This window comes from Schistocerca serialis, unplaced genomic scaffold (assembly GCF_023864345.2).
Source record: "Schistocerca serialis cubense isolate TAMUIC-IGC-003099 unplaced genomic scaffold, iqSchSeri2.2 HiC_scaffold_955, whole genome shotgun sequence".
Taxonomy (NCBI): Eukaryota; Metazoa; Arthropoda; class Insecta; order Orthoptera; family Acrididae; genus Schistocerca; species Schistocerca serialis.
Genome location: NW_026048579.1, coordinates 1 through 27,117, shown reverse-complemented (window position 1 = coordinate 27,117; position 27,117 = coordinate 1). Strand labels below are relative to the sequence as shown.

Sequence of the window (27,117 nt, the reverse complement as noted above, 5' to 3'; positions counted from 1 at the left end):
GTGAGGCGAGGCGAGGAAGCCCACATCGCTACCAGTGGCGCCCTCCAGCACGACACTGCCACACCCCGCACAGGCCCTCCGCTGGACACCAGGGACAAGATGCGCCCTCCGCTAGTGTCGAAGGCTGCACGCGCCCAGCGAATGACAGGACGTGCAACGAGCAGCAGTGCGTCTCACACACGCGGCGGTGCGCCCGCTAATTCGGCCGTCGCTCCGCTGGGACGCCGGGCGCGCCCCCCGCGCCGTCCTCGAGGAGCTGGCTGTTGCGGAAGGAAGTGCTTTCGTCAAATGCGGCGGAAAACTAACATTTTGTGTATTGGGAGAGAAGCCGAACGCGTATTCTGCCGTGCTCCTACATTACATGAGTGCCAACGGCCATACCATGATGATTGCACCGGTTCTCGTCCGATCACCGAAGTTAAGCATCATTGGGCCCGGTTAGTACTTGGATGGGTGACCGCCTGGGAAACCCGGGTGCTGTTGGCTCCCTTCTTTTTTTTTGTTATTATGTCGCTACCCCTGGCAGCCCAATAAAAAAAGAAAGGTGCTGTTGGATCCCTTACATTTTCTCCTTTTTGCATCGCTACCCCTGCCAGCCCTCTTTTCATACTACCTTTCCGTTGTGACAAAGATGCTTCCTTCAGCAATTTAAACGTGCCAAGAAATCCTTGACAATAACGAAACACTACGAATCGACAGATGTGATCTGAAATAAGCCAGGGCCTCCTACTGTTTCGTAGCAGTGCAAAGTTCCAACAAAAAAAAATTGAAAATAAACGACTGTAATAAACATAAGATACGATATTAATGGCCTCAGCTCGAAGAAGAATGTGCCAAGGAAGATTTCCAAAGAGTCTCTGGAGATAACAGAACAGTACGAACCGACAGATACGTTCTGAAATACGTCAGGGCTTATTGTTTTGTTGCATTGTACGACTGCAGATTTGTAAACAAAAATTTCTCTTTCGTCGCTAGAAGAGATGGATGCTTTGGCGACCCTCCTGTGTCCTGCGTCCCTGTTTTCGCACCTTTCCACGGCACGGCGCTGCCCTACCCGCCGCAAACGGCGTCTCGGACACGCCCGTTAGGCCCACGGCCGTCTCGCAGATGTTTGTCGTGCTTGTACTGTCATATGGGCCACGACCCGAGCGGCAGCGAGCGGCAGTCGAGCAAAGTCGGGACAAGTCGGGACGGGGACAGAGATAGGAATGGTGCGAATGCACTGCGAACTACGCAGACACCTGGTGTGAGGCGAGGCGAGGAAGCCCACATCGCTACCAGTGGCGCCCTCCAGCACGACACTGCCACACCCCGCACAGGCCCTCCGCTGGACACCAGGGACAAGATGCGCCCTCCGCTAGTGTCGAAGGCTGCACGCGCCCAGCGAATGACAGGACGTGCAACGAGCAGCAGTGCGTCTCACACACGCGGCGGTGCGCCCGCTAATTCGGCCGTCGCTCCGCTGGGACGCCGGGCGCGCCCCCCGCGCCGTCCTCGAGGAGCTGGCTGTTGCGGAAGGAAGTGCTTTCGTCAAATGCGGCGGAAAACTAACATTTTGTGTATTGGGAGAGAAGCCGAACGCGTATTCTGCCGTGCTCCTACATTACATGAGTGCCAACGGCCATACCATGATGATTGCACCGGTTCTCGTCCGATCACCGAAGTTAAGCATCATTGGGCCCGGTTAGTACTTGGATGGGTGACCGCCTGGGAAACCCGGGTGCTGTTGGCTCCCTTCTTTTTTTTTGTTATTATGTCGCTACCCCTGGCAGCCCAATAAAAAAAGAAAGGTGCTGTTGGATCCCTTACATTTTCTCCTTTTTGCATCGCTACCCCTGCCAGCCCTCTTTTCATACTACCTTTCCGTTGTGACAAAGATGCTTCCTTCAGCAATTTAAACGTGCCAAGAAATCCTTGACAATAACGAAACACTACGAATCGACAGATGTGATCTGAAATAAGCCAGGGCCTCCTACTGTTTCGTAGCAGTGCAAAGTTCCAACAAAAAAAAATTGAAAATAAACGACTGTAATAAACATAAGATACGATATTAATGGCCTCAGCTCGAAGAAGAATGTGCCAAGGAAGATTTCCAAAGAGTCTCTGGAGATAACAGAACAGTACGAACCGACAGATACGTTCTGAAATACGTCAGGGCTTATTGTTTTGTTGCATTGTACGACTGCAGATTTGTAAACAAAAATTTCTCTTTCGTCGCTAGAAGAGATGGATGCTTTGGCGACCCTCCTGTGTCCTGCGTCCCTGTTTTCGCACCTTTCCACGGCACGGCGCTGCCCTACCCGCCGCAAACGGCGTCTCGGACACGCCCGTTAGGCCCACGGCCGTCTCGCAGATGTTTGTCGTGCTTGTACTGTCATATGGGCCACGACCCGAGCGGCAGCGAGCGGCAGTCGAGCAAAGTCGGGACAAGTCGGGACGGGGACAGAGATAGGAATGGTGCGAATGCACTGCGAACTACGCAGACACCTGGTGTGAGGCGAGGCGAGGAAGCCCACATCGCTACCAGTGGCGCCCTCCAGCACGACACTGCCACACCCCCGCACAGGCCCTCCGCTGGACACCAGGGACAAGATGCGCCCTCCGCTAGTGTCGAAGGCTGCACGCGCCCAGCGAATGACAGGACGTGCAACGAGCAGCAGTGCGTCTCACACACGCGGCGGTGCGCCCGCTAATTCGGCCGTCGCTCCGCTGGGACGCCGGGCGCGCCCCCCGCGCCGTCCTCGAGGAGCTGGCTGTTGCGGAAGGAAGTGCTTTCGTCAAATGCGGCGGAAAACTAACATTTTGTGTATTGGGAGAGAAGCCGAACGCGTATTCTGCCGTGCTCCTACATTACATGAGTGCCAACGGCCATACCATGATGATTGCACCGGTTCTCGTCCGATCACCGAAGTTAAGCATCATTGGGCCCGGTTAGTACTTGGATGGGTGACCGCCTGGGAAACCCGGGTGCTGTTGGCTCCCTTCTTTTTTTTTGTTATTATGTCGCTACCCCTGGCAGCCCAATAAAAAAAGAAAGGTGCTGTTGGATCCCTTACATTTTCTCCTTTTTGCATCGCTACCCCTGCCAGCCCTCTTTTCATACTACCTTTCCGTTGTGACAAAGATGCTTCCTTCAGCAATTTAAACGTGCCAAGAAATCCTTGACAATAACGAAACACTACGAATCGACAGATGTGATCTGAAATAAGCCAGGGCCTCCTACTGTTTCGTAGCAGTGCAAAGTTCCAACAAAAAAAAATTGAAAATAAACGACTGTAATAAACATAAGATACGATATTAATGGCCTCAGCTCGAAGAAGAATGTGCCAAGGAAGATTTCCAAAGAGTCTCTGGAGATAACAGAACAGTACGAACCGACAGATACGTTCTGAAATACGTCAGGGCTTATTGTTTTGTTGCATTGTACGACTGCAGATTTGTAAACAAAAATTTCTCTTTCGTCGCTAGAAGAGATGGATGCTTTGGCGACCCTCCTGTGTCCTGCGTCCCTGTTTTCGCACCTTTCCACGGCACGGCGCTGCCCTACCCGCCGCAAACGGCGTCTCGGACACGCCCGTTAGGCCCACGGCCGTCTCGCAGATGTTTGTCGTGCTTGTACTGTCATATGGGCCACGACCCGAGCGGCAGCGAGCGGCAGTCGAGCAAAGTCGGGACAAGTCGGGACGGGGACAGAGATAGGAATGGTGCGAATGCACTGCGAACTACGCAGACACCTGGTGTGAGGCGAGGCGAGGAAGCCCACATCGCTACCAGTGGCGCCCTCCAGCACGACACTGCCACACCCCGCACAGGCCCTCCGCTGGACACCAGGGACAAGATGCGCCCTCCGCTAGTGTCGAAGGCTGCACGCGCCCAGCGAATGACAGGACGTGCAACGAGCAGCAGTGCGTCTCACACACGCGGCGGTGCGCCCGCTAATTCGGCCGTCGCTCCGCTGGGACGCCGGGCGCGCCCCCCGCGCCGTCCTCGAGGAGCTGGCTGTTGCGGAAGGAAGTGCTTTCGTCAAATGCGGCGGAAAACTAACATTTTGTGTATTGGGAGAGAAGCCGAACGCGTATTCTGCCGTGCTCCTACATTACATGAGTGCCAACGGCCATACCATGATGATTGCACCGGTTCTCGTCCGATCACCGAAGTTAAGCATCATTGGGCCCGGTTAGTACTTGGATGGGTGACCGCCTGGGAAACCCGGGTGCTGTTGGCTCCCTTCTTTTTTTTTGTTATTATGTCGCTACCCCTGGCAGCCCAATAAAAAAAGAAAGGTGCTGTTGGATCCCTTACATTTTCTCCTTTTTGCATCGCTACCCCTGCCAGCCCTCTTTTCATACTACCTTTCCGTTGTGACAAAGATGCTTCCTTCAGCAATTTAAACGTGCCAAGAAATCCTTGACAATAACGAAACACTACGAATCGACAGATGTGATCTGAAATAAGCCAGGGCCTCCTACTGTTTCGTAGCAGTGCAAAGTTCCAACAAAAAAAAATTGAAAATAAACGACTGTAATAAACATAAGATACGATATTAATGGCCTCAGCTCGAAGAAGAATGTGCCAAGGAAGATTTCCAAAGAGTCTCTGGAGATAACAGAACAGTACGAACCGACAGATACGTTCTGAAATACGTCAGGGCTTATTGTTTTGTTGCATTGTACGACTGCAGATTTGTAAACAAAAATTTCTCTTTCGTCGCTAGAAGAGATGGATGCTTTGGCGACCCTCCTGTGTCCTGCGTCCCTGTTTTCGCACCTTTCCACGGCACGGCGCTGCCCTACCCGCCGCAAACGGCGTCTCGGACACGCCCGTTAGGCCCACGGCCGTCTCGCAGATGTTTGTCGTGCTTGTACTGTCATATGGGCCACGACCCGAGCGGCAGCGAGCGGCAGTCGAGCAAAGTCGGGACAAGTCGGGACGGGGACAGAGATAGGAATGGTGCGAATGCACTGCGAACTACGCAGACACCTGGTGTGAGGCGAGGCGAGGAAGCCCACATCGCTACCAGTGGCGCCCTCCAGCACGACACTGCCACACCCCGCACAGGCCCTCCGCTGGACACCAGGGACAAGATGCGCCCTCCGCTAGTGTCGAAGGCTGCACGCGCCCAGCGAATGACAGGACGTGCAACGAGCAGCAGTGCGTCTCACACACGCGGCGGTGCGCCCGCTAATTCGGCCGTCGCTCCGCTGGGACGCCGGGCGCGCCCCCCGCGCCGTCCTCGAGGAGCTGGCTGTTGCGGAAGGAAGTGCTTTCGTCAAATGCGGCGGAAAACTAACATTTTGTGTATTGGGAGAGAAGCCGAACGCGTATTCTGCCGTGCTCCTACATTACATGAGTGCCAACGGCCATACCATGATGATTGCACCGGTTCTCGTCCGATCACCGAAGTTAAGCATCATTGGGCCCGGTTAGTACTTGGATGGGTGACCGCCTGGGAAACCCGGGTGCTGTTGGCTCCCTTCTTTTTTTTTGTTATTATGTCGCTACCCCTGGCAGCCCAATAAAAAAAGAAAGGTGCTGTTGGATCCCTTACATTTTCTCCTTTTTGCATCGCTACCCCTGCCAGCCCTCTTTTCATACTACCTTTCCGTTGTGACAAAGATGCTTCCTTCAGCAATTTAAACGTGCCAAGAAATCCTTGACAATAACGAAACACTACGAATCGACAGATGTGATCTGAAATAAGCCAGGGCCTCCTACTGTTTCGTAGCAGTGCAAAGTTCCAACAAAAAAAAATTGAAAATAAACGACTGTAATAAACATAAGATACGATATTAATGGCCTCAGCTCGAAGAAGAATGTGCCAAGGAAGATTTCCAAAGAGTCTCTGGAGATAACAGAACAGTACGAACCGACAGATACGTTCTGAAATACGTCAGGGCTTATTGTTTTGTTGCATTGTACGACTGCAGATTTGTAAACAAAAATTTCTCTTTCGTCGCTAGAAGAGATGGATGCTTTGGCGACCCTCCTGTGTCCTGCGTCCCTGTTTTCGCACCTTTCCACGGCACGGCGCTGCCCTACCCGCCGCAAACGGCGTCTCGGACACGCCCGTTAGGCCCACGGCCGTCTCGCAGATGTTTGTCGTGCTTGTACTGTCATATGGGCCACGACCCGAGCGGCAGCGAGCGGCAGTCGAGCAAAGTCGGGACAAGTCGGGACGGGGACAGAGATAGGAATGGTGCGAATGCACTGCGAACTACGCAGACACCTGGTGTGAGGCGAGGCGAGGAAGCCCACATCGCTACCAGTGGCGCCCTCCAGCACGACACTGCCACACCCCGCACAGGCCCTCCGCTGGACACCAGGGACAAGATGCGCCCTCCGCTAGTGTCGAAGGCTGCACGCGCCCAGCGAATGACAGGACGTGCAACGAGCAGCAGTGCGTCTCACACACGCGGCGGTGCGCCCGCTAATTCGGCCGTCGCTCCGCTGGGACGCCGGGCGCGCCCCCCGCGCCGTCCTCGAGGAGCTGGCTGTTGCGGAAGGAAGTGCTTTCGTCAAATGCGGCGGAAAACTAACATTTTGTGTATTGGGAGAGAAGCCGAACGCGTATTCTGCCGTGCTCCTACATTACATGAGTGCCAACGGCCATACCATGATGATTGCACCGGTTCTCGTCCGATCACCGAAGTTAAGCATCATTGGGCCCGGTTAGTACTTGGATGGGTGACCGCCTGGGAAACCCGGGTGCTGTTGGCTCCCTTCTTTTTTTTTGTTATTATGTCGCTACCCCTGGCAGCCCAATAAAAAAAGAAAGGTGCTGTTGGATCCCTTACATTTTCTCCTTTTTGCATCGCTACCCCTGCCAGCCCTCTTTTCATACTACCTTTCCGTTGTGACAAAGATGCTTCCTTCAGCAATTTAAACGTGCCAAGAAATCCTTGACAATAACGAAACACTACGAATCGACAGATGTGATCTGAAATAAGCCAGGGCCTCCTACTGTTTCGTAGCAGTGCAAAGTTCCAACAAAAAAAAATTGAAAATAAACGACTGTAATAAACATAAGATACGATATTAATGGCCTCAGCTCGAAGAAGAATGTGCCAAGGAAGATTTCCAAAGAGTCTCTGGAGATAACAGAACAGTACGAACCGACAGATACGTTCTGAAATACGTCAGGGCTTATTGTTTTGTTGCATTGTACGACTGCAGATTTGTAAACAAAAATTTCTCTTTCGTCGCTAGAAGAGATGGATGCTTTGGCGACCCTCCTGTGTCCTGCGTCCCTGTTTTCGCACCTTTCCACGGCACGGCGCTGCCCTACCCGCCGCAAACGGCGTCTCGGACACGCCCGTTAGGCCCACGGCCGTCTCGCAGATGTTTGTCGTGCTTGTACTGTCATATGGGCCACGACCCGAGCGGCAGCGAGCGGCAGTCGAGCAAAGTCGGGACAAGTCGGGACGGGGACAGAGATAGGAATGGTGCGAATGCACTGCGAACTACGCAGACACCTGGTGTGAGGCGAGGCGAGGAAGCCCACATCGCTACCAGTGGCGCCCTCCAGCACGACACTGCCACACCCCGCACAGGCCCTCCGCTGGACACCAGGGACAAGATGCGCCCTCCGCTAGTGTCGAAGGCTGCACGCGCCCAGCGAATGACAGGACGTGCAACGAGCAGCAGTGCGTCTCACACACGCGGCGGTGCGCCCGCTAATTCGGCCGTCGCTCCGCTGGGACGCCGGGCGCGCCCCCCGCGCCGTCCTCGAGGAGCTGGCTGTTGCGGAAGGAAGTGCTTTCGTCAAATGCGGCGGAAAACTAACATTTTGTGTATTGGGAGAGAAGCCGAACGCGTATTCTGCCGTGCTCCTACATTACATGAGTGCCAACGGCCATACCATGATGATTGCACCGGTTCTCGTCCGATCACCGAAGTTAAGCATCATTGGGCCCGGTTAGTACTTGGATGGGTGACCGCCTGGGAAACCCGGGTGCTGTTGGCTCCCTTCTTTTTTTTTGTTATTATGTCGCTACCCCTGGCAGCCCAATAAAAAAAGAAAGGTGCTGTTGGATCCCTTACATTTTCTCCTTTTTGCATCGCTACCCCTGCCAGCCCTCTTTTCATACTACCTTTCCGTTGTGACAAAGATGCTTCCTTCAGCAATTTAAACGTGCCAAGAAATCCTTGACAATAACGAAACACTACGAATCGACAGATGTGATCTGAAATAAGCCAGGGCCTCCTACTGTTTCGTAGCAGTGCAAAGTTCCAACAAAAAAAAATTGAAAATAAACGACTGTAATAAACATAAGATACGATATTAATGGCCTCAGCTCGAAGAAGAATGTGCCAAGGAAGATTTCCAAAGAGTCTCTGGAGATAACAGAACAGTACGAACCGACAGATACGTTCTGAAATACGTCAGGGCTTATTGTTTTGTTGCATTGTACGACTGCAGATTTGTAAACAAAAATTTCTCTTTCGTCGCTAGAAGAGATGGATGCTTTGGCGACCCTCCTGTGTCCTGCGTCCCTGTTTTCGCACCTTTCCACGGCACGGCGCTGCCCTACCCGCCGCAAACGGCGTCTCGGACACGCCCGTTAGGCCCACGGCCGTCTCGCAGATGTTTGTCGTGCTTGTACTGTCATATGGGCCACGACCCGAGCGGCAGCGAGCGGCAGTCGAGCAAAGTCGGGACAAGTCGGGACGGGGACAGAGATAGGAATGGTGCGAATGCACTGCGAACTACGCAGACACCTGGTGTGAGGCGAGGCGAGGAAGCCCACATCGCTACCAGTGGCGCCCTCCAGCACGACACTGCCACACCCCGCACAGGCCCTCCGCTGGACACCAGGGACAAGATGCGCCCTCCGCTAGTGTCGAAGGCTGCACGCGCCCAGCGAATGACAGGACGTGCAACGAGCAGCAGTGCGTCTCACACACGCGGCGGTGCGCCCGCTAATTCGGCCGTCGCTCCGCTGGGACGCCGGGCGCGCCCCCCGCGCCGTCCTCGAGGAGCTGGCTGTTGCGGAAGGAAGTGCTTTCGTCAAATGCGGCGGAAAACTAACATTTTGTGTATTGGGAGAGAAGCCGAACGCGTATTCTGCCGTGCTCCTACATTACATGAGTGCCAACGGCCATACCATGATGATTGCACCGGTTCTCGTCCGATCACCGAAGTTAAGCATCATTGGGCCCGGTTAGTACTTGGATGGGTGACCGCCTGGGAAACCCGGGTGCTGTTGGCTCCCTTCTTTTTTTTTGTTATTATGTCGCTACCCCTGGCAGCCCAATAAAAAAAGAAAGGTGCTGTTGGATCCCTTACATTTTCTCCTTTTTGCATCGCTACCCCTGCCAGCCCTCTTTTCATACTACCTTTCCGTTGTGACAAAGATGCTTCCTTCAGCAATTTAAACGTGCCAAGAAATCCTTGACAATAACGAAACACTACGAATCGACAGATGTGATCTGAAATAAGCCAGGGCCTCCTACTGTTTCGTAGCAGTGCAAAGTTCCAACAAAAAAAAATTGAAAATAAACGACTGTAATAAACATAAGATACGATATTAATGGCCTCAGCTCGAAGAAGAATGTGCCAAGGAAGATTTCCAAAGAGTCTCTGGAGATAACAGAACAGTACGAACCGACAGATACGTTCTGAAATACGTCAGGGCTTATTGTTTTGTTGCATTGTACGACTGCAGATTTGTAAACAAAAATTTCTCTTTCGTCGCTAGAAGAGATGGATGCTTTGGCGACCCTCCTGTGTCCTGCGTCCCTGTTTTCGCACCTTTCCACGGCACGGCGCTGCCCTACCCGCCGCAAACGGCGTCTCGGACACGCCCGTTAGGCCCACGGCCGTCTCGCAGATGTTTGTCGTGCTTGTACTGTCATATGGGCCACGACCCGAGCGGCAGCGAGCGGCAGTCGAGCAAAGTCGGGACAAGTCGGGACGGGGACAGAGATAGGAATGGTGCGAATGCACTGCGAACTACGCAGACACCTGGTGTGAGGCGAGGCGAGGAAGCCCACATCGCTACCAGTGGCGCCCTCCAGCACGACACTGCCACACCCCGCACAGGCCCTCCGCTGGACACCAGGGACAAGATGCGCCCTCCGCTAGTGTCGAAGGCTGCACGCGCCCAGCGAATGACAGGACGTGCAACGAGCAGCAGTGCGTCTCACACACGCGGCGGTGCGCCCGCTAATTCGGCCGTCGCTCCGCTGGGACGCCGGGCGCGCCCCCCGCGCCGTCCTCGAGGAGCTGGCTGTTGCGGAAGGAAGTGCTTTCGTCAAATGCGGCGGAAAACTAACATTTTGTGTATTGGGAGAGAAGCCGAACGCGTATTCTGCCGTGCTCCTACATTACATGAGTGCCAACGGCCATACCATGATGATTGCACCGGTTCTCGTCCGATCACCGAAGTTAAGCATCATTGGGCCCGGTTAGTACTTGGATGGGTGACCGCCTGGGAAACCCGGGTGCTGTTGGCTCCCTTCTTTTTTTTTGTTATTATGTCGCTACCCCTGGCAGCCCAATAAAAAAAGAAAGGTGCTGTTGGATCCCTTACATTTTCTCCTTTTTGCATCGCTACCCCTGCCAGCCCTCTTTTCATACTACCTTTCCGTTGTGACAAAGATGCTTCCTTCAGCAATTTAAACGTGCCAAGAAATCCTTGACAATAACGAAACACTACGAATCGACAGATGTGATCTGAAATAAGCCAGGGCCTCCTACTGTTTCGTAGCAGTGCAAAGTTCCAACAAAAAAAAATTGAAAATAAACGACTGTAATAAACATAAGATACGATATTAATGGCCTCAGCTCGAAGAAGAATGTGCCAAGGAAGATTTCCAAAGAGTCTCTGGAGATAACAGAACAGTACGAACCGACAGAACGTTCTGAAATACGTCAGGGCTTATTGTTTTGTTGCATTGTACGACTGCAGATTTGTAAACAAAAATTTCTCTTTCGTCGCTAGAAGAGATGGATGCTTTGGCGACCCTCCTGTGTCCTGCGTCCCTGTTTTCGCACCTTTCCACGGCACGGCGCTGCCCTACCCGCCGCAAACGGCGTCTCGGACACGCCCGTTAGGCCCACGGCCGTCTCGCAGATGTTTGTCGTGCTTGTACTGTCATATGGGCCACGACCCGAGCGGCAGCGAGCGGCAGTCGAGCAAAGTCGGGACAAGTCGGGACGGGGACAGAGATAGGAATGGTGCGAATGCACTGCGAACTACGCAGACACCTGGTGTGAGGCGAGGCGAGGAAGCCCACATCGCTACCAGTGGCGCCCTCCAGCACGACACTGCCACACCCCGCACAGGCCCTCCGCTGGACACCAGGGACAAGATGCGCCCTCCGCTAGTGTCGAAGGCTGCACGCGCCCAGCGAATGACAGGACGTGCAACGAGCAGCAGTGCGTCTCACACACGCGGCGGTGCGCCCGCTAATTCGGCCGTCGCTCCGCTGGGACGCCGGGCGCGCCCCCGCGCGCCGTCCTCGAGGAGCTGGCTGTTGCGGAAGGAAGTGCTTTCGTCAAATGCGGCGGAAAACTAACATTTTGTGTATTGGGAGAGAAGCCGAACGCGTATTCTGCCGTGCTCCTACATTACATGAGTGCCAACGGCCATACCATGATGATTGCACCGGTTCTCGTCCGATCACCGAAGTTAAGCATCATTGGGCCCGGTTAGTACTTGGATGGGTGACCGCCTGGGAAACCCGGGTGCTGTTGGCTCCCTTCTTTTTTTTTGTTATTATGTCGCTACCCCTGGCAGCCCAATAAAAAAAGAAAGGTGCTGTTGGATCCCTTACATTTTCTCCTTTTTGCATCGCTACCCCTGCCAGCCCTCTTTTCATACTACCTTTCCGTTGTGACAAAGATGCTTCCTTCAGCAATTTAAACGTGCCAAGAAATCCTTGACAATAACGAAACACTACGAATCGACAGATGTGATCTGAAATAAGCCAGGGCCTCCTACTGTTTCGTAGCAGTGCAAAGTTCCAACAAAAAAAAATTGAAAATAAACGACTGTAATAAACATAAGATACGATATTAATGGCCTCAGCTCGAAGAAGAATGTGCCAAGGAAGATTTCCAAAGAGTCTCTGGAGATAACAGAACAGTACGAACCGACAGATACGTTCTGAAATACGTCAGGGCTTATTGTTTTGTTGCATTGTACGACTGCAGATTTGTAAACAAAAATTTCTCTTTCGTCGCTAGAAGAGATGGATGCTTTGGCGACCCTCCTGTGTCCTGCGTCCCTGTTTTCGCACCTTTCCACGGCACGGCGCTGCCCTACCCGCCGCAAACGGCGTCTCGGACACGCCCGTTAGGCCCACGGCCGTCTCGCAGATGTTTGTCGTGCTTGTACTGTCATATGGGCCACGACCCGAGCGGCAGCGAGCGGCAGTCGAGCAAAGTCGGGACAAGTCGGGACGGGGACAGAGATAGGAATGGTGCGAATGCACTGCGAACTACGCAGACACCTGGTGTGAGGCGAGGCGAGGAAGCCCACATCGCTACCAGTGGCGCCCTCCAGCACGACACTGCCACACCCCGCACAGGCCCTCCGCTGGACACCAGGGACAAGATGCGCCCTCCGCTAGTGTCGAAGGCTGCACGCGCCCAGCGAATGACAGGACGTGCAACGAGCAGCAGTGCGTCTCACACACGCGGCGGTGCGCCCGCTAATTCGGCCGTCGCTCCGCTGGGACGCCGGGCGCGCCCCCCGCGCCGTCCTCGAGGAGCTGGCTGTTGCGGAAGGAAGTGCTTTCGTCAAATGCGGCGGAAAACTAACATTTTGTGTATTGGGAGAGAAGCCGAACGCGTATTCTGCCGTGCTCCTACATTACATGAGTGCCAACGGCCATACCATGATGATTGCACCGGTTCTCGTCCGATCACCGAAGTTAAGCATCATTGGGCCCGGTTAGTACTTGGATGGGTGACCGCCTGGGAAACCCGGGTGCTGTTGGCTCCCTTCTTTTTTTTTGTTATTATGTCGCTACCCCTGGCAGCCCAATAAAAAAAGAAAGGTGCTGTTGGATCCCTTACATTTTCTCCTTTTTGCATCGCTACCCCTGCCAGCCCTCTTTTCATACTACCTTTCCGTTGTGACAAAGATGCTTCCTTCAGCAATTTAAACGTGCCAAGAAATCCTTGACAATAACGAAACACTACGAATCGACAGATGTGATCTGAAATAAGCCAGGGCCTCCTACTGTTTCGTAGCAGTGCAAAGTTCCAACAAAAAAAAATTGAAAATAAACGACTGTAATAAACATAAGATACGATATTAATGGCCTCAGCTCGAAGAAGAATGTGCCAAGGAAGATTTCCAAAGAGTCTCTGGAGATAACAGAACAGTACGAACCGACAGATACGTTCTGAAATACGTCAGGGCTTATTGTTTTGTTGCATTGTACGACTGCAGATTTGTAAACAAAAATTTCTCTTTCGTCGCTAGAAGAGATGGATGCTTTGGCGACCCTCCTGTGTCCTGCGTCCCTGTTTTCGCACCTTTCCACGGCACGGCGCTGCCCTACCCGCCGCAAACGGCGTCTCGGACACGCCCGTTAGGCCCACGGCCGTCTCGCAGATGTTTGTCGTGCTTGTACTGTCATATGGGCCACGACCCGAGCGGCAGCGAGCGGCAGTCGAGCAAAGTCGGGACAAGTCGGGACGGGGACAGAGATAGGAATGGTGCGAATGCACTGCGAACTACGCAGACACCTGGTGTGAGGCGAGGCGAGGAAGCCCACATCGCTACCAGTGGCGCCCTCCAGCACGACACTGCCACACCCCGCACAGGCCCTCCGCTGGACACCAGGGACAAGATGCGCCCTCCGCTAGTGTCGAAGGCTGCACGCGCCCAGCGAATGACAGGACGTGCAACGAGCAGCAGTGCGTCTCACACACGCGGCGGTGCGCCCGCTAATTCGGCCGTCGCTCCGCTGGGACGCCGGGCGCGCCCCCCGCGCCGTCCTCGAGGAGCTGGCTGTTGCGGAAGGAAGTGCTTTCGTCAAATGCGGCGGAAAACTAACATTTTGTGTATTGGGAGAGAAGCCGAACGCGTATTCTGCCGTGCTCCTACATTACATGAGTGCCAACGGCCATACCATGATGATTGCACCGGTTCTCGTCCGATCACCGAAGTTAAGCATCATTGGGCCCGGTTAGTACTTGGATGGGTGACCGCCTGGGAAACCCGGGTGCTGTTGGCTCCCTTCTTTTTTTTTGTTATTATGTCGCTACCCCTGGCAGCCCAATAAAAAAAGAAAGGTGCTGTTGGATCCCTTACATTTTCTCCTTTTTGCATCGCTACCCCTGCCAGCCCTCTTTTCATACTACCTTTCCGTTGTGACAAAGATGCTTCCTTCAGCAATTTAAACGTGCCAAGAAATCCTTGACAATAACGAAACACTACGAATCGACAGATGTGATCTGAAATAAGCCAGGGCCTCCTACTGTTTCGTAGCAGTGCAAAGTTCCAACAAAAAAAAATTGAAAATAAACGACTGTAATAAACATAAGATACGATATTAATGGCCTCAGCTCGAAGAAGAATGTGCCAAGGAAGATTTCCAAAGAGTCTCTGGAGATAACAGAACAGTACGAACCGACAGATACGTTCTGAAATACGTCAGGGCTTATTGTTTTGTTGCATTGTACGACTGCAGATTTGTAAACAAAAATTTCTCTTTCGTCGCTAGAAGAGATGGATGCTTTGGCGACCCTCCTGTGTCCTGCGTCCCTGTTTTCGCACCTTTCCACGGCACGGCGCTGCCCTACCCGCCGCAAACGGCGTCTCGGACACGCCCGTTAGGCCCACGGCCGTCTCGCAGATGTTTGTCGTGCTTGTACTGTCATATGGGCCACGACCCGAGCGGCAGCGAGCGGCAGTCGAGCAAAGTCGGGACAAGTCGGGACGGGGACAGAGATAGGAATGGTGCGAATGCACTGCGAACTACGCAGACACCTGGTGTGAGGCGAGGCGAGGAAGCCCACATCGCTACCAGTGGCGCCCTCCAGCACGACACTGCCACACCCCGCACAGGCCCTCCGCTGGACACCAGGGACAAGATGCGCCCTCCGCTAGTGTCGAAGGCTGCACGCGCCCAGCGAATGACAGGACGTGCAACGAGCAGCAGTGCGTCTCACACACGCGGCGGTGCGCCCGCTAATTCGGCCGTCGCTCCGCTGGGACGCCGGGCGCGCCCCCCGCGCCGTCCTCGAGGAGCTGGCTGTTGCGGAAGGAAGTGCTTTCGTCAAATGCGGCGGAAAACTAACATTTTGTGTATTGGGAGAGAAGCCGAACGCGTATTCTGCCGTGCTCCTACATTACATGAGTGCCAACGGCCATACCATGATGATTGCACCGGTTCTCGTCCGATCACCGAAGTTAAGCATCATTGGGCCCGGTTAGTACTTGGATGGGTGACCGCCTGGGAAACCCGGGTGCTGTTGGCTCCCTTCTTTTTTTTTGTTATTATGTCGCTACCCCTGGCAGCCCAATAAAAAAAGAAAGGTGCTGTTGGATCCCTTACATTTTCTCCTTTTTGCATCGCTACCCCTGCCAGCCCTCTTTTCATACTACCTTTCCGTTGTGACAAAGATGCTTCCTTCAGCAATTTAAACGTGCCAAGAAATCCTTGACAATAACGAAACACTACGAATCGACAGATGTGATCTGAAATAAGCCAGGGCCTCCTACTGTTTCGTAGCAGTGCAAAGTTCCAACAAAAAAAAATTGAAAATAAACGACTGTAATAAACATAAGATACGATATTAATGGCCTCAGCTCGAAGAAGAATGTGCCAAGGAAGATTTCCAAAGAGTCTCTGGAGATAACAGAACAGTACGAACCGACAGATACGTTCTGAAATACGTCAGGGCTTATTGTTTTGTTGCATTGTACGACTGCAGATTTGTAAACAAAAATTTCTCTTTCGTCGCTAGAAGAGATGGATGCTTTGGCGACCCTCCTGTGTCCTGCGTCCCTGTTTTCGCACCTTTCCACGGCACGGCGCTGCCCTACCCGCCGCAAACGGCGTCTCGGACACGCCCGTTAGGCCCACGGCCGTCTCGCAGATGTTTGTCGTGCTTGTACTGTCATATGGGCCACGACCCGAGCGGCAGCGAGCGGCAGTCGAGCAAAGTCGGGACAAGTCGGGACGGGGACAGAGATAGGAATGGTGCGAATGCACTGCGAACTACGCAGACACCTGGTGTGAGGCGAGGCGAGGAAGCCCACATCGCTACCAGTGGCGCCCTCCAGCACGACACTGCCACACCCCGCACAGGCCCTCCGCTGGACACCAGGGACAAGATGCGCCCTCCGCTAGTGTCGAAGGCTGCACGCGCCCAGCGAATGACAGGACGTGCAACGAGCAGCAGTGCGTCTCACACACGCGGCGGTGCGCCCGCTAATTCGGCCGTCGCTCCGCTGGGACGCCGGGCGCGCCCCCCGCGCCGTCCTCGAGGAGCTGGCTGTTGCGGAAGGAAGTGCTTTCGTCAAATGCGGCGGAAAACTAACATTTTGTGTATTGGGAGAGAAGCCGAACGCGTATTCTGCCGTGCTCCTACATTACATGAGTGCCAACGGCCATACCATGATGATTGCACCGGTTCTCGTCCGATCACCGAAGTTAAGCATCATTGGGCCCGGTTAGTACTTGGATGGGTGACCGCCTGGGAAACCCGGGTGCTGTTGGCTCCCTTCTTTTTTTTTGTTATTATGTCGCTACCCCTGGCAGCCCAATAAAAAAAGAAAGGTGCTGTTGGATCCCTTACATTTTCTCCTTTTTGCATCGCTACCCCTGCCAGCCCTCTTTTCATACTACCTTTCCGTTGTGACAAAGATGCTTCCTTCAGCAATTTAAACGTGCCAAGAAATCCTTGACAATAACGAAACACTACGAATCGACAGATGTGATCTGAAATAAGCCAGGGCCTCCTACTGTTTCGTAGCAGTGCAAAGTTCCAACAAAAAAAAATTGAAAATAAACGACTGTAATAAACATAAGATACGATATTAATGGCCTCAGCTCGAAGAAGAATGTGCCAAGGAAGATTTCCAAAGAGTCTCTGGAGATAACAGAACAGTACGAACCGACAGATACGTTCTGAAATACGTCAGGGCTTATTGTTTTGTTGCATTGTACGACTGCAGATTTGTAAACAAAAATTTCTCTTTCGTCGCTAGAAGAGATGGATGCTTTGGCGACCCTCCTGTGTCCTGCGTCCCTGTTTTCGCACCTTTCCACGGCACGGCGCTGCCCTACCCGCCGCAAACGGCGTCTCGGACACGCCCGTTAGGCCCACGGCCGTCTCGCAGATGTTTGTCGTGCTTGTACTGTCATATGGGCCACGACCCGAGCGGCAGCGAGCGGCAGTCGAGCAAAGTCGGGACAAGTCGGGACGGGGACAGAGATAGGAATGGTGCGAATGCACTGCGAACTACGCAGACACCTGGTGTGAGGCGAGGCGAGGAAGCCCACATCGCTACCAGTGGCGCCCTCCAGCACGACACTGCCACACCCCGCACAGGCCCTCCGCTGGACACCAGGGACAAGATGCGCCCTCCGCTAGTGTCGAAGGCTGCACGCGCCCAGCGAATGACAGGACGTGCAACGAGCAGCAGTGCGTCTCACACACGCGGCGGTGCGCCCGCTAATTCGGCCGTCGCTCCGCTGGGACGCCGGGCGCGCCCCCCGCGCCGTCCTCGAGGAGCTGGCTGTTGCGGAAGGAAGTGCTTTCGTCAAATGCGGCGGAAAACTAACATTTTGTGTATTGGGAGAGAAGCCGAACGCGTATTCTGCCGTGCTCCTACATTACATGAGTGCCAACGGCCATACCATGATGATTGCACCGGTTCTCGTCCGATCACCGAAGTTAAGCATCATTGGGCCCGGTTAGTACTTGGATGGGTGACCGCCTGGGAAACCCGGGTGCTGTTGGCTCCCTTCTTTTTTTTTGTTATTATGTCGCTACCCCTGGCAGCCCAATAAAAAAAGAAAGGTGCTGTTGGATCCCTTACATTTTCTCCTTTTTGCATCGCTACCCCTGCCAGCCCTCTTTTCATACTACCTTTCCGTTGTGACAAAGATGCTTCCTTCAGCAATTTAAACGTGCCAAGAAATCCTTGACAATAACGAAACACTACGAATCGACAGATGTGATCTGAAATAAGCCAGGGCCTCCTACTGTTTCGTAGCAGTGCAAAGTTCCAACAAAAAAAAATTGAAAATAAACGACTGTAATAAACATAAGATACGATATTAATGGCCTCAGCTCGAAGAAGAATGTGCCAAGGAAGATTTCCAAAGAGTCTCTGGAGATAACAGAACAGTACGAACCGACAGATACGTTCTGAAATACGTCAGGGCTTATTGTTTTGTTGCATTGTACGACTGCAGATTTGTAAACAAAAATTTCTCTTTCGTCGCTAGAAGAGATGGATGCTTTGGCGACCCTCCTGTGTCCTGCGTCCCTGTTTTCGCACCTTTCCACGGCACGGCGCTGCCCTACCCGCCGCAAACGGCGTCTCGGACACGCCCGTTAGGCCCACGGCCGTCTCGCAGATGTTTGTCGTGCTTGTACTGTCATATGGGCCACGACCCGAGCGGCAGCGAGCGGCAGTCGAGCAAAGTCGGGACAAGTCGGGACGGGGACAGAGATAGGAATGGTGCGAATGCACTGCGAACTACGCAGACACCTGGTGTGAGGCGAGGCGAGGAAGCCCACATCGCTACCAGTGGCGCCCTCCAGCACGACACTGCCACACCCCGCACAGGCCCTCCGCTGGACACCAGGGACAAGATGCGCCCTCCGCTAGTGTCGAAGGCTGCACGCGCCCAGCGAATGACAGGACGTGCAACGAGCAGCAGTGCGTCTCACACACGCGGCGGTGCGCCCGCTAATTCGGCCGTCGCTCCGCTGGGACGCCGGGCGCGCCCCCCGCGCCGTCCTCGAGGAGCTGGCTGTTGCGGAAGGAAGTGCTTTCGTCAAATGCGGCGGAAAACTAACATTTTGTGTATTGGGAGAGAAGCCGAACGCGTATTCTGCCGTGCTCCTACATTACATGAGTGCCAACGGCCATACCATGATGATTGCACCGGTTCTCGTCCGATCACCGAAGTTAAGCATCATTGGGCCCGGTTAGTACTTGGATGGGTGACCGCCTGGGAAACCCGGGTGCTGTTGGCTCCCTTCTTTTTTTTTGTTATTATGTCGCTACCCCTGGCAGCCCAATAAAAAAAGAAAGGTGCTGTTGGATCCCTTACATTTTCTCCTTTTTGCATCGCTACCCCTGCCAGCCCTCTTTTCATACTACCTTTCCGTTGTGACAAAGATGCTTCCTTCAGCAATTTAAACGTGCCAAGAAATCCTTGACAATAACGAAACACTACGAATCGACAGATGTGATCTGAAATAAGCCAGGGCCTCCTACTGTTTCGTAGCAGTGCAAAGTTCCAACAAAAAAAAATTGAAAATAAACGACTGTAATAAACATAAGATACGATATTAATGGCCTCAGCTCGAAGAAGAATGTGCCAAGGAAGATTTCCAAAGAGTCTCTGGAGATAACAGAACAGTACGAACCGACAGATACGTTCTGAAATACGTCAGGGCTTATTGTTTTGTTGCATTGTACGACTGCAGATTTGTAAACAAAAATTTCTCTTTCGTCGCTAGAAGAGATGGATGCTTTGGCGACCCTCCTGTGTCCTGCGTCCCTGTTTTCGCACCTTTCCACGGCACGGCGCTGCCCTACCCGCCGCAAACGGCGTCTCGGACACGCCCGTTAGGCCCACGGCCGTCTCGCAGATGTTTGTCGTGCTTGTACTGTCATATGGGCCACGACCCGAGCGGCAGCGAGCGGCAGTCGAGCAAAGTCGGGACAAGTCGGGACGGGGACAGAGATAGGAATGGTGCGAATGCACTGCGAACTACGCAGACACCTGGTGTGAGGCGAGGCGAGGAAGCCCACATCGCTACCAGTGGCGCCCTCCAGCACGACACTGCCACACCCCGCACAGGCCCTCCGCTGGACACCAGGGACAAGATGCGCCCTCCGCTAGTGTCGAAGGCTGCACGCGCCCAGCGAATGACAGGACGTGCAACGAGCAGCAGTGCGTCTCACACACGCGGCGGTGCGCCCGCTAATTCGGCCGTCGCTCCGCTGGGACGCCGGGCGCGCCCCCCGCGCCGTCCTCGAGGAGCTGGCTGTTGCGGAAGGAAGTGCTTTCGTCAAATGCGGCGGAAAACTAACATTTTGTGTATTGGGAGAGAAGCCGAACGCGTATTCTGCCGTGCTCCTACATTACATGAGTGCCAACGGCCATACCATGATGATTGCACCGGTTCTCGTCCGATCACCGAAGTTAAGCATCATTGGGCCCGGTTAGTACTTGGATGGGTGACCGCCTGGGAAACCCGGGTGCTGTTGGCTCCCTTCTTTTTTTTTGTTATTATGTCGCTACCCCTGGCAGCCCAATAAAAAAAGAAAGGTGCTGTTGGATCCCTTACATTTTCTCCTTTTTGCATCGCTACCCCTGCCAGCCCTCTTTTCATACTACCTTTCCGTTGTGACAAAGATGCTTCCTTCAGCAATTTAAACGTGCCAAGAAATCCTTGACAATAACGAAACACTACGAATCGACAGATGTGATCTGAAATAAGCCAGGGCCTCCTACTGTTTCGTAGCAGTGCAAAGTTCCAACAAAAAAAAATTGAAAATAAACGACTGTAATAAACATAAGATACGATATTAATGGCCTCAGCTCGAAGAAGAATGTGCCAAGGAAGATTTCCAAAGAGTCTCTGGAGATAACAGAACAGTACGAACCGACAGATACGTTCTGAAATACGTCAGGGCTTATTGTTTTGTTGCATTGTACGACTGCAGATTTGTAAACAAAAATTTCTCTTTCGTCGCTAGAAGAGATGGATGCTTTGGCGACCCTCCTGTGTCCTGCGTCCCTGTTTTCGCACCTTTCCACGGCACGGCGCTGCCCTACCCGCCGCAAACGGCGTCTCGGACACGCCCGTTAGGCCCACGGCCGTCTCGCAGATGTTTGTCGTGCTTGTACTGTCATATGGGCCACGACCCGAGCGGCAGCGAGCGGCAGTCGAGCAAAGTCGGGACAAGTCGGGACGGGGACAGAGATAGGAATGGTGCGAATGCACTGCGAACTACGCAGACACCTGGTGTGAGGCGAGGCGAGGAAGCCCACATCGCTACCAGTGGCGCCCTCCAGCACGACACTGCCACACCCCGCACAGGCCCTCCGCTGGACACCAGGGACAAGATGCGCCCTCCGCTAGTGTCGAAGGCTGCACGCGCCCAGCGAATGACAGGACGTGCAACGAGCAGCAGTGCGTCTCACACACGCGGCGGTGCGCCCGCTAATTCGGCCGTCGCTCCGCTGGGACGCCGGGCGCGCCCCCCGCGCCGTCCTCGAGGAGCTGGCTGTTGCGGAAGGAAGTGCTTTCGTCAAATGCGGCGGAAAACTAACATTTTGTGTATTGGGAGAGAAGCCGAACGCGTATTCTGCCGTGCTCCTACATTACATGAGTGCCAACGGCCATACCATGATGATTGCACCGGTTCTCGTCCGATCACCGAAGTTAAGCATCATTGGGCCCGGTTAGTACTTGGATGGGTGACCGCCTGGGAAACCCGGGTGCTGTTGGCTCCCTTCTTTTTTTTTGTTATTATGTCGCTACCCCTGGCAGCCCAATAAAAAAAGAAAGGTGCTGTTGGATCCCTTACATTTTCTCCTTTTTGCATCGCTACCCCTGCCAGCCCTCTTTTCATACTACCTTTCCGTTGTGACAAAGATGCTTCCTTCAGCAATTTAAACGTGCCAAGAAATCCTTGACAATAACGAAACACTACGAATCGACAGATGTGATCTGAAATAAGCCAGGGCCTCCTACTGTTTCGTAGCAGTGCAAAGTTCCAACAAAAAAAAATTGAAAATAAACGACTGTAATAAACATAAGATACGATATTAATGGCCTCAGCTCGAAGAAGAATGTGCCAAGGAAGATTTCCAAAGAGTCTCTGGAGATAACAGAACAGTACGAACCGACAGATACGTTCTGAAATACGTCAGGGCTTATTGTTTTGTTGCATTGTACGACTGCAGATTTGTAAACAAAAATTTCTCTTTCGTCGCTAGAAGAGATGGATGCTTTGGCGACCCTCCTGTGTCCTGCGTCCCTGTTTTCGCACCTTTCCACGGCACGGCGCTGCCCTACCCGCCGCAAACGGCGTCTCGGACACGCCCGTTAGGCCCACGGCCGTCTCGCAGATGTTTGTCGTGCTTGTACTGTCATATGGGCCACGACCCGAGCGGCAGCGAGCGGCAGTCGAGCAAAGTCGGGACAAGTCGGGACGGGGACAGAGATAGGAATGGTGCGAATGCACTGCGAACTACGCAGACACCTGGTGTGAGGCGAGGCGAGGAAGCCCACATCGCTACCAGTGGCGCCCTCCAGCACGACACTGCCACACCCCGCACAGGCCCTCCGCTGGACACCAGGGACAAGATGCGCCCTCCGCTAGTGTCGAAGGCTGCACGCGCCCAGCGAATGACAGGACGTGCAACGAGCAGCAGTGCGTCTCACACACGCGGCGGTGCGCCCGCTAATTCGGCCGTCGCTCCGCTGGGACGCCGGGCGCGCCCCCCCGCGCCGTCCTCGAGGAGCTGGCTGTTGCGGAAGGAAGTGCTTTCGTCAAATGCGGCGGAAAACTAACATTTTGTGTATTGGGAGAGAAGCCGAACGCGTATTCTGCCGTGCTCCTACATTACATGAGTGCCAACGGCCATACCATGATGATTGCACCGGTTCTCGTCCGATCACCGAAGTTAAGCATCATTGGGCCCGGTTAGTACTTGGATGGGTGACCGCCTGGGAAACCCGGGTGCTGTTGGCTCCCTTCTTTTTTTTTGTTATTATGTCGCTACCCCTGGCAGCCCAATAAAAAAAGAAAGGTGCTGTTGGATCCCTTACATTTTCTCCTTTTTGCATCGCTACCCCTGCCAGCCCTCTTTTCATACTACCTTTCCGTTGTGACAAAGATGCTTCCTTCAGCAATTTAAACGTGCCAAGAAATCCTTGACAATAACGAAACACTACGAATCGACAGATGTGATCTGAAATAAGCCAGGGCCTCCTACTGTTTCGTAGCAGTGCAAAGTTCCAACAAAAAAAAATTGAAAATAAACGACTGTAATAAACATAAGATACGATATTAATGGCCTCAGCTCGAAGAAGAATGTGCCAAGGAAGATTTCCAAAGAGTCTCTGGAGATAACAGAACAGTACGAACCGACAGATACGTTCTGAAATACGTCAGGGCTTATTGTTTTGTTGCATTGTACGACTGCAGATTTGTAAACAAAAATTTCTCTTTCGTCGCTAGAAGAGATGGATGCTTTGGCGACCCTCCTGTGTCCTGCGTCCCTGTTTTCGCACCTTTCCACGGCACGGCGCTGCCCTACCCGCCGCAAACGGCGTCTCGGACACGCCCGTTAGGCCCACGGCCGTCTCGCAGATGTTTGTCGTGCTTGTACTGTCATATGGGCCACGACCCGAGCGGCAGCGAGCGGCAGTCGAGCAAAGTCGGGACAAGTCGGGACGGGGACAGAGATAGGAATGGTGCGAATGCACTGCGAACTACGCAGACACCTGGTGTGAGGCGAGGCGAGGAAGCCCACATCGCTACCAGTGGCGCCCTCCAGCACGACACTGCCACACCCCGCACAGGCCCTCCGCTGGACACCAGGGACAAGATGCGCCCTCCGCTAGTGTCGAAGGCTGCACGCGCCCAGCGAATGACAGGACGTGCAACGAGCAGCAGTGCGTCTCACACACGCGGCGGTGCGCCCGCTAATTCGGCCGTCGCTCCGCTGGGACGCCGGGCGCGCCCCCCGCGCCGTCCTCGAGGAGCTGGCTGTTGCGGAAGGAAGTGCTTTCGTCAAATGCGGCGGAAAACTAACATTTTGTGTATTGGGAGAGAAGCCGAACGCGTATTCTGCCGTGCTCCTACATTACATGAGTGCCAACGGCCATACCATGATGATTGCACCGGTTCTCGTCCGATCACCGAAGTTAAGCATCATTGGGCCCGGTTAGTACTTGGATGGGTGACCGCCTGGGAAACCCGGGTGCTGTTGGCTCCCTTCTTTTTTTTTGTTATTATGTCGCTACCCCTGGCAGCCCAATAAAAAAAGAAAGGTGCTGTTGGATCCCTTACATTTTCTCCTTTTTGCATCGCTACCCCTGCCAGCCCTCTTTTCATACTACCTTTCCGTTGTGACAAAGATGCTTCCTTCAGCAATTTAAACGTGCCAAGAAATCCTTGACAATAACGAAACACTACGAATCGACAGATGTGATCTGAAATAAGCCAGGGCCTCCTACTGTTTCGTAGCAGTGCAAAGTTCCAACAAAAAAAAATTGAAAATAAACGACTGTAATAAACATAAGATACGATATTAATGGCCTCAGCTCGAAGAAGAATGTGCCAAGGAAGATTTCCAAAGAGTCTCTGGAGATAACAGAACAGTACGAACCGACAGATACGTTCTGAAATACGTCAGGGCTTATTGTTTTGTTGCATTGTACGACTGCAGATTTGTAAACAAAAATTTCTCTTTCGTCGCTAGAAGAGATGGATGCTTTGGCGACCCTCCTGTGTCCTGCGTCCCTGTTTTCGCACCTTTCCACGGCACGGCGCTGCCCTACCCGCCGCAAACGGCGTCTCGGACACGCCCGTTAGGCCCACGGCCGTCTCGCAGATGTTTGTCGTGCTTGTACTGTCATATGGGCCACGACCCGAGCGGCAGCGAGCGGCAGTCGAGCAAAGTCGGGACAAGTCGGGACGGGGACAGAGATAGGAATGGTGCGAATGCACTGCGAACTACGCAGACACCTGGTGTGAGGCGAGGCGAGGAAGCCCACATCGCTACCAGTGGCGCCCTCCAGCACGACACTGCCACACCCCGCACAGGCCCTCCGCTGGACACCAGGGACAAGATGCGCCCTCCGCTAGTGTCGAAGGCTGCACGCGCCCAGCGAATGACAGGACGTGCAACGAGCAGCAGTGCGTCTCACACACGCGGCGGTGCGCCCGCTAATTCGGCCGTCGCTCCGCTGGGACGCCGGGCGCGCCCCCCGCGCCGTCCTCGAGGAGCTGGCTGTTGCGGAAGGAAGTGCTTTCGTCAAATGCGGCGGAAAACTAACATTTTGTGTATTGGGAGAGAAGCCGAACGCGTATTCTGCCGTGCTCCTACATTACATGAGTGCCAACGGCCATACCATGATGATTGCACCGGTTCTCGTCCGATCACCGAAGTTAAGCATCATTGGGCCCGGTTAGTACTTGGATGGGTGACCGCCTGGGAAACCCGGGTGCTGTTGGCTCCCTTCTTTTTTTTTGTTATTATGTCGCTACCCCTGGCAGCCCAATAAAAAAAGAAAGGTGCTGTTGGATCCCTTACATTTTCTCCTTTTTGCATCGCTACCCCTGCCAGCCCTCTTTTCATACTACCTTTCCGTTGTGACAAAGATGCTTCCTTCAGCAATTTAAACGTGCCAAGAAATCCTTGACAATAACGAAACACTACGAATCGACAGATGTGATCTGAAATAAGCCAGGGCCTCCTACTGTTTCGTAGCAGTGCAAAGTTCCAACAAAAAAAAATTGAAAATAAACGACTGTAATAAACATAAGATACGATATTAATGGCCTCAGCTCGAAGAAGAATGTGCCAAGGAAGATTTCCAAAGAGTCTCTGGAGATAACAGAACAGTACGAACCGACAGATACGTTCTGAAATACGTCAGGGCTTATTGTTTTGTTGCATTGTACGACTGCAGATTTGTAAACAAAAATTTCTCTTTCGTCGCTAGAAGAGATGGATGCTTTGGCGACCCTCCTGTGTCCTGCGTCCCTGTTTTCGCACCTTTCCACGGCACGGCGCTGCCCTACCCGCCGCAAACGGCGTCTCGGACACGCCCGTTAGGCCCACGGCCGTCTCGCAGATGTTTGTCGTGCTTGTACTGTCATATGGGCCACGACCCGAGCGGCAGCGAGCGGCAGTCGAGCAAAGTCGGGACAAGTCGGGACGGGGACAGAGATAGGAATGGTGCGAATGCACTGCGAACTACGCAGACACCTGGTGTGAGGCGAGGCGAGGAAGCCCACATCGCTACCAGTGGCGCCCTCCAGCACGACACTGCCACACCCCGCACAGGCCCTCCGCTGGACACCAGGGACAAGATGCGCCCTCCGCTAGTGTCGAAGGCTGCACGCGCCCAGCGAATGACAGGACGTGCAACGAGCAGCAGTGCGTCTCACACACGCGGCGGTGCGCCCGCTAATTCGGCCGTCGCTCCGCTGGGACGCCGGGCGCGCCCCCCGCGCCGTCCTCGAGGAGCTGGCTGTTGCGGAAGGAAGTGCTTTCGTCAAATGCGGCGGAAAACTAACATTTTGTGTATTGGGAGAGAAGCCGAACGCGTATTCTGCCGTGCTCCTACATTACATGAGTGCCAACGGCCATACCATGATGATTGCACCGGTTCTCGTCCGATCACCGAAGTTAAGCATCATTGGGCCCGGTTAGTACTTGGATGGGTGACCGCCTGGGAAACCCGGGTGCTGTTGGCTCCCTTCTTTTTTTTTGTTATTATGTCGCTACCCCTGGCAGCCCAATAAAAAAAGAAAGGTGCTGTTGGATCCCTTACATTTTCTCCTTTTTGCATCGCTACCCCTGCCAGCCCTCTTTTCATACTACCTTTCCGTTGTGACAAAGATGCTTCCTTCAGCAATTTAAACGTGCCAAGAAATCCTTGACAATAACGAAACACTACGAATCGACAGATGTGATCTGAAATAAGCCAGGGCCTCCTACTGTTTCGTAGCAGTGCAAAGTTCCAACAAAAAAAAATTGAAAATAAACGACTGTAATAAACATAAGATACGATATTAATGGCCTCAGCTCGAAGAAGAATGTGCCAAGGAAGATTTCCAAAGAGTCTCTGGAGATAACAGAACAGTACGAACCGACAGATACGTTCTGAAATACGTCAGGGCTTATTGTTTTGTTGCATTGTACGACTGCAGATTTGTA

The 27,117-nt window shown here is 53.5% G+C and overlaps 22 non-coding genes across 22 annotated transcripts; all 22 read left to right on the top strand.

Annotated features, from left to right (window-relative positions):
• The first annotated feature begins 367 nt into the window (after window positions 1-367).
• LOC126453690 (5S ribosomal RNA) lies at window positions 368-486 on the top strand. The gene has a single exon (XR_007584985.1). It is a non-coding gene; the product is annotated as a 5S ribosomal RNA (ribosomal RNA).
• A 1,127-nt stretch (window positions 487-1,613) lies between these two features.
• On the top strand, window positions 1,614-1,732 carry LOC126453689 (5S ribosomal RNA). The gene has a single exon (XR_007584984.1). It is a non-coding gene; the product is annotated as a 5S ribosomal RNA (ribosomal RNA).
• Window positions 1,733-2,860: 1,128 nt separating this feature from the next.
• On the top strand, window positions 2,861-2,979 carry LOC126453688 (5S ribosomal RNA). Its single transcript, XR_007584983.1, has one exon. It is a non-coding gene; the product is annotated as a 5S ribosomal RNA (ribosomal RNA).
• A 1,127-nt stretch (window positions 2,980-4,106) lies between these two features.
• LOC126453687 (5S ribosomal RNA) lies at window positions 4,107-4,225 on the top strand. Its single transcript, XR_007584982.1, has one exon. It is a non-coding gene; the product is annotated as a 5S ribosomal RNA (ribosomal RNA).
• Window positions 4,226-5,352: 1,127 nt separating this feature from the next.
• Window positions 5,353-5,471, top strand: LOC126453686 (5S ribosomal RNA). Its single transcript, XR_007584981.1, has one exon. It is a non-coding gene; the product is annotated as a 5S ribosomal RNA (ribosomal RNA).
• Window positions 5,472-6,598: 1,127 nt separating this feature from the next.
• On the top strand, window positions 6,599-6,717 carry LOC126453685 (5S ribosomal RNA). Its single transcript, XR_007584980.1, has one exon. It is a non-coding gene; the product is annotated as a 5S ribosomal RNA (ribosomal RNA).
• Window positions 6,718-7,844: 1,127 nt separating this feature from the next.
• On the top strand, window positions 7,845-7,963 carry LOC126453684 (5S ribosomal RNA). The gene has a single exon (XR_007584979.1). It is a non-coding gene; the product is annotated as a 5S ribosomal RNA (ribosomal RNA).
• A 1,127-nt stretch (window positions 7,964-9,090) lies between these two features.
• LOC126453681 (5S ribosomal RNA) lies at window positions 9,091-9,209 on the top strand. The gene has a single exon (XR_007584977.1). It is a non-coding gene; the product is annotated as a 5S ribosomal RNA (ribosomal RNA).
• A 1,127-nt stretch (window positions 9,210-10,336) lies between these two features.
• On the top strand, window positions 10,337-10,455 carry LOC126453680 (5S ribosomal RNA). The gene has a single exon (XR_007584976.1). It is a non-coding gene; the product is annotated as a 5S ribosomal RNA (ribosomal RNA).
• A 1,127-nt stretch (window positions 10,456-11,582) lies between these two features.
• Window positions 11,583-11,701, top strand: LOC126453679 (5S ribosomal RNA). The gene has a single exon (XR_007584975.1). It is a non-coding gene; the product is annotated as a 5S ribosomal RNA (ribosomal RNA).
• A 1,127-nt stretch (window positions 11,702-12,828) lies between these two features.
• On the top strand, window positions 12,829-12,947 carry LOC126453678 (5S ribosomal RNA). The gene has a single exon (XR_007584974.1). It is a non-coding gene; the product is annotated as a 5S ribosomal RNA (ribosomal RNA).
• A 1,127-nt stretch (window positions 12,948-14,074) lies between these two features.
• LOC126453677 (5S ribosomal RNA) lies at window positions 14,075-14,193 on the top strand. The gene has a single exon (XR_007584973.1). It is a non-coding gene; the product is annotated as a 5S ribosomal RNA (ribosomal RNA).
• A 1,127-nt stretch (window positions 14,194-15,320) lies between these two features.
• LOC126453676 (5S ribosomal RNA) lies at window positions 15,321-15,439 on the top strand. Its single transcript, XR_007584972.1, has one exon. It is a non-coding gene; the product is annotated as a 5S ribosomal RNA (ribosomal RNA).
• Window positions 15,440-16,566: 1,127 nt separating this feature from the next.
• On the top strand, window positions 16,567-16,685 carry LOC126453675 (5S ribosomal RNA). The gene has a single exon (XR_007584971.1). It is a non-coding gene; the product is annotated as a 5S ribosomal RNA (ribosomal RNA).
• Window positions 16,686-17,812: 1,127 nt separating this feature from the next.
• On the top strand, window positions 17,813-17,931 carry LOC126453674 (5S ribosomal RNA). Its single transcript, XR_007584970.1, has one exon. It is a non-coding gene; the product is annotated as a 5S ribosomal RNA (ribosomal RNA).
• Window positions 17,932-19,058: 1,127 nt separating this feature from the next.
• Window positions 19,059-19,177, top strand: LOC126453673 (5S ribosomal RNA). Its single transcript, XR_007584969.1, has one exon. It is a non-coding gene; the product is annotated as a 5S ribosomal RNA (ribosomal RNA).
• A 1,127-nt stretch (window positions 19,178-20,304) lies between these two features.
• On the top strand, window positions 20,305-20,423 carry LOC126453671 (5S ribosomal RNA). The gene has a single exon (XR_007584968.1). It is a non-coding gene; the product is annotated as a 5S ribosomal RNA (ribosomal RNA).
• Window positions 20,424-21,550: 1,127 nt separating this feature from the next.
• Window positions 21,551-21,669, top strand: LOC126453703 (5S ribosomal RNA). The gene has a single exon (XR_007584997.1). It is a non-coding gene; the product is annotated as a 5S ribosomal RNA (ribosomal RNA).
• A 1,128-nt stretch (window positions 21,670-22,797) lies between these two features.
• Window positions 22,798-22,916, top strand: LOC126453702 (5S ribosomal RNA). The gene has a single exon (XR_007584996.1). It is a non-coding gene; the product is annotated as a 5S ribosomal RNA (ribosomal RNA).
• A 1,127-nt stretch (window positions 22,917-24,043) lies between these two features.
• Window positions 24,044-24,162, top strand: LOC126453695 (5S ribosomal RNA). Its single transcript, XR_007584989.1, has one exon. It is a non-coding gene; the product is annotated as a 5S ribosomal RNA (ribosomal RNA).
• A 1,127-nt stretch (window positions 24,163-25,289) lies between these two features.
• Window positions 25,290-25,408, top strand: LOC126453682 (5S ribosomal RNA). Its single transcript, XR_007584978.1, has one exon. It is a non-coding gene; the product is annotated as a 5S ribosomal RNA (ribosomal RNA).
• A 1,127-nt stretch (window positions 25,409-26,535) lies between these two features.
• Window positions 26,536-26,654, top strand: LOC126453670 (5S ribosomal RNA). Its single transcript, XR_007584967.1, has one exon. It is a non-coding gene; the product is annotated as a 5S ribosomal RNA (ribosomal RNA).
• Window positions 26,655-27,117: the final 463 nt, after the last annotated feature.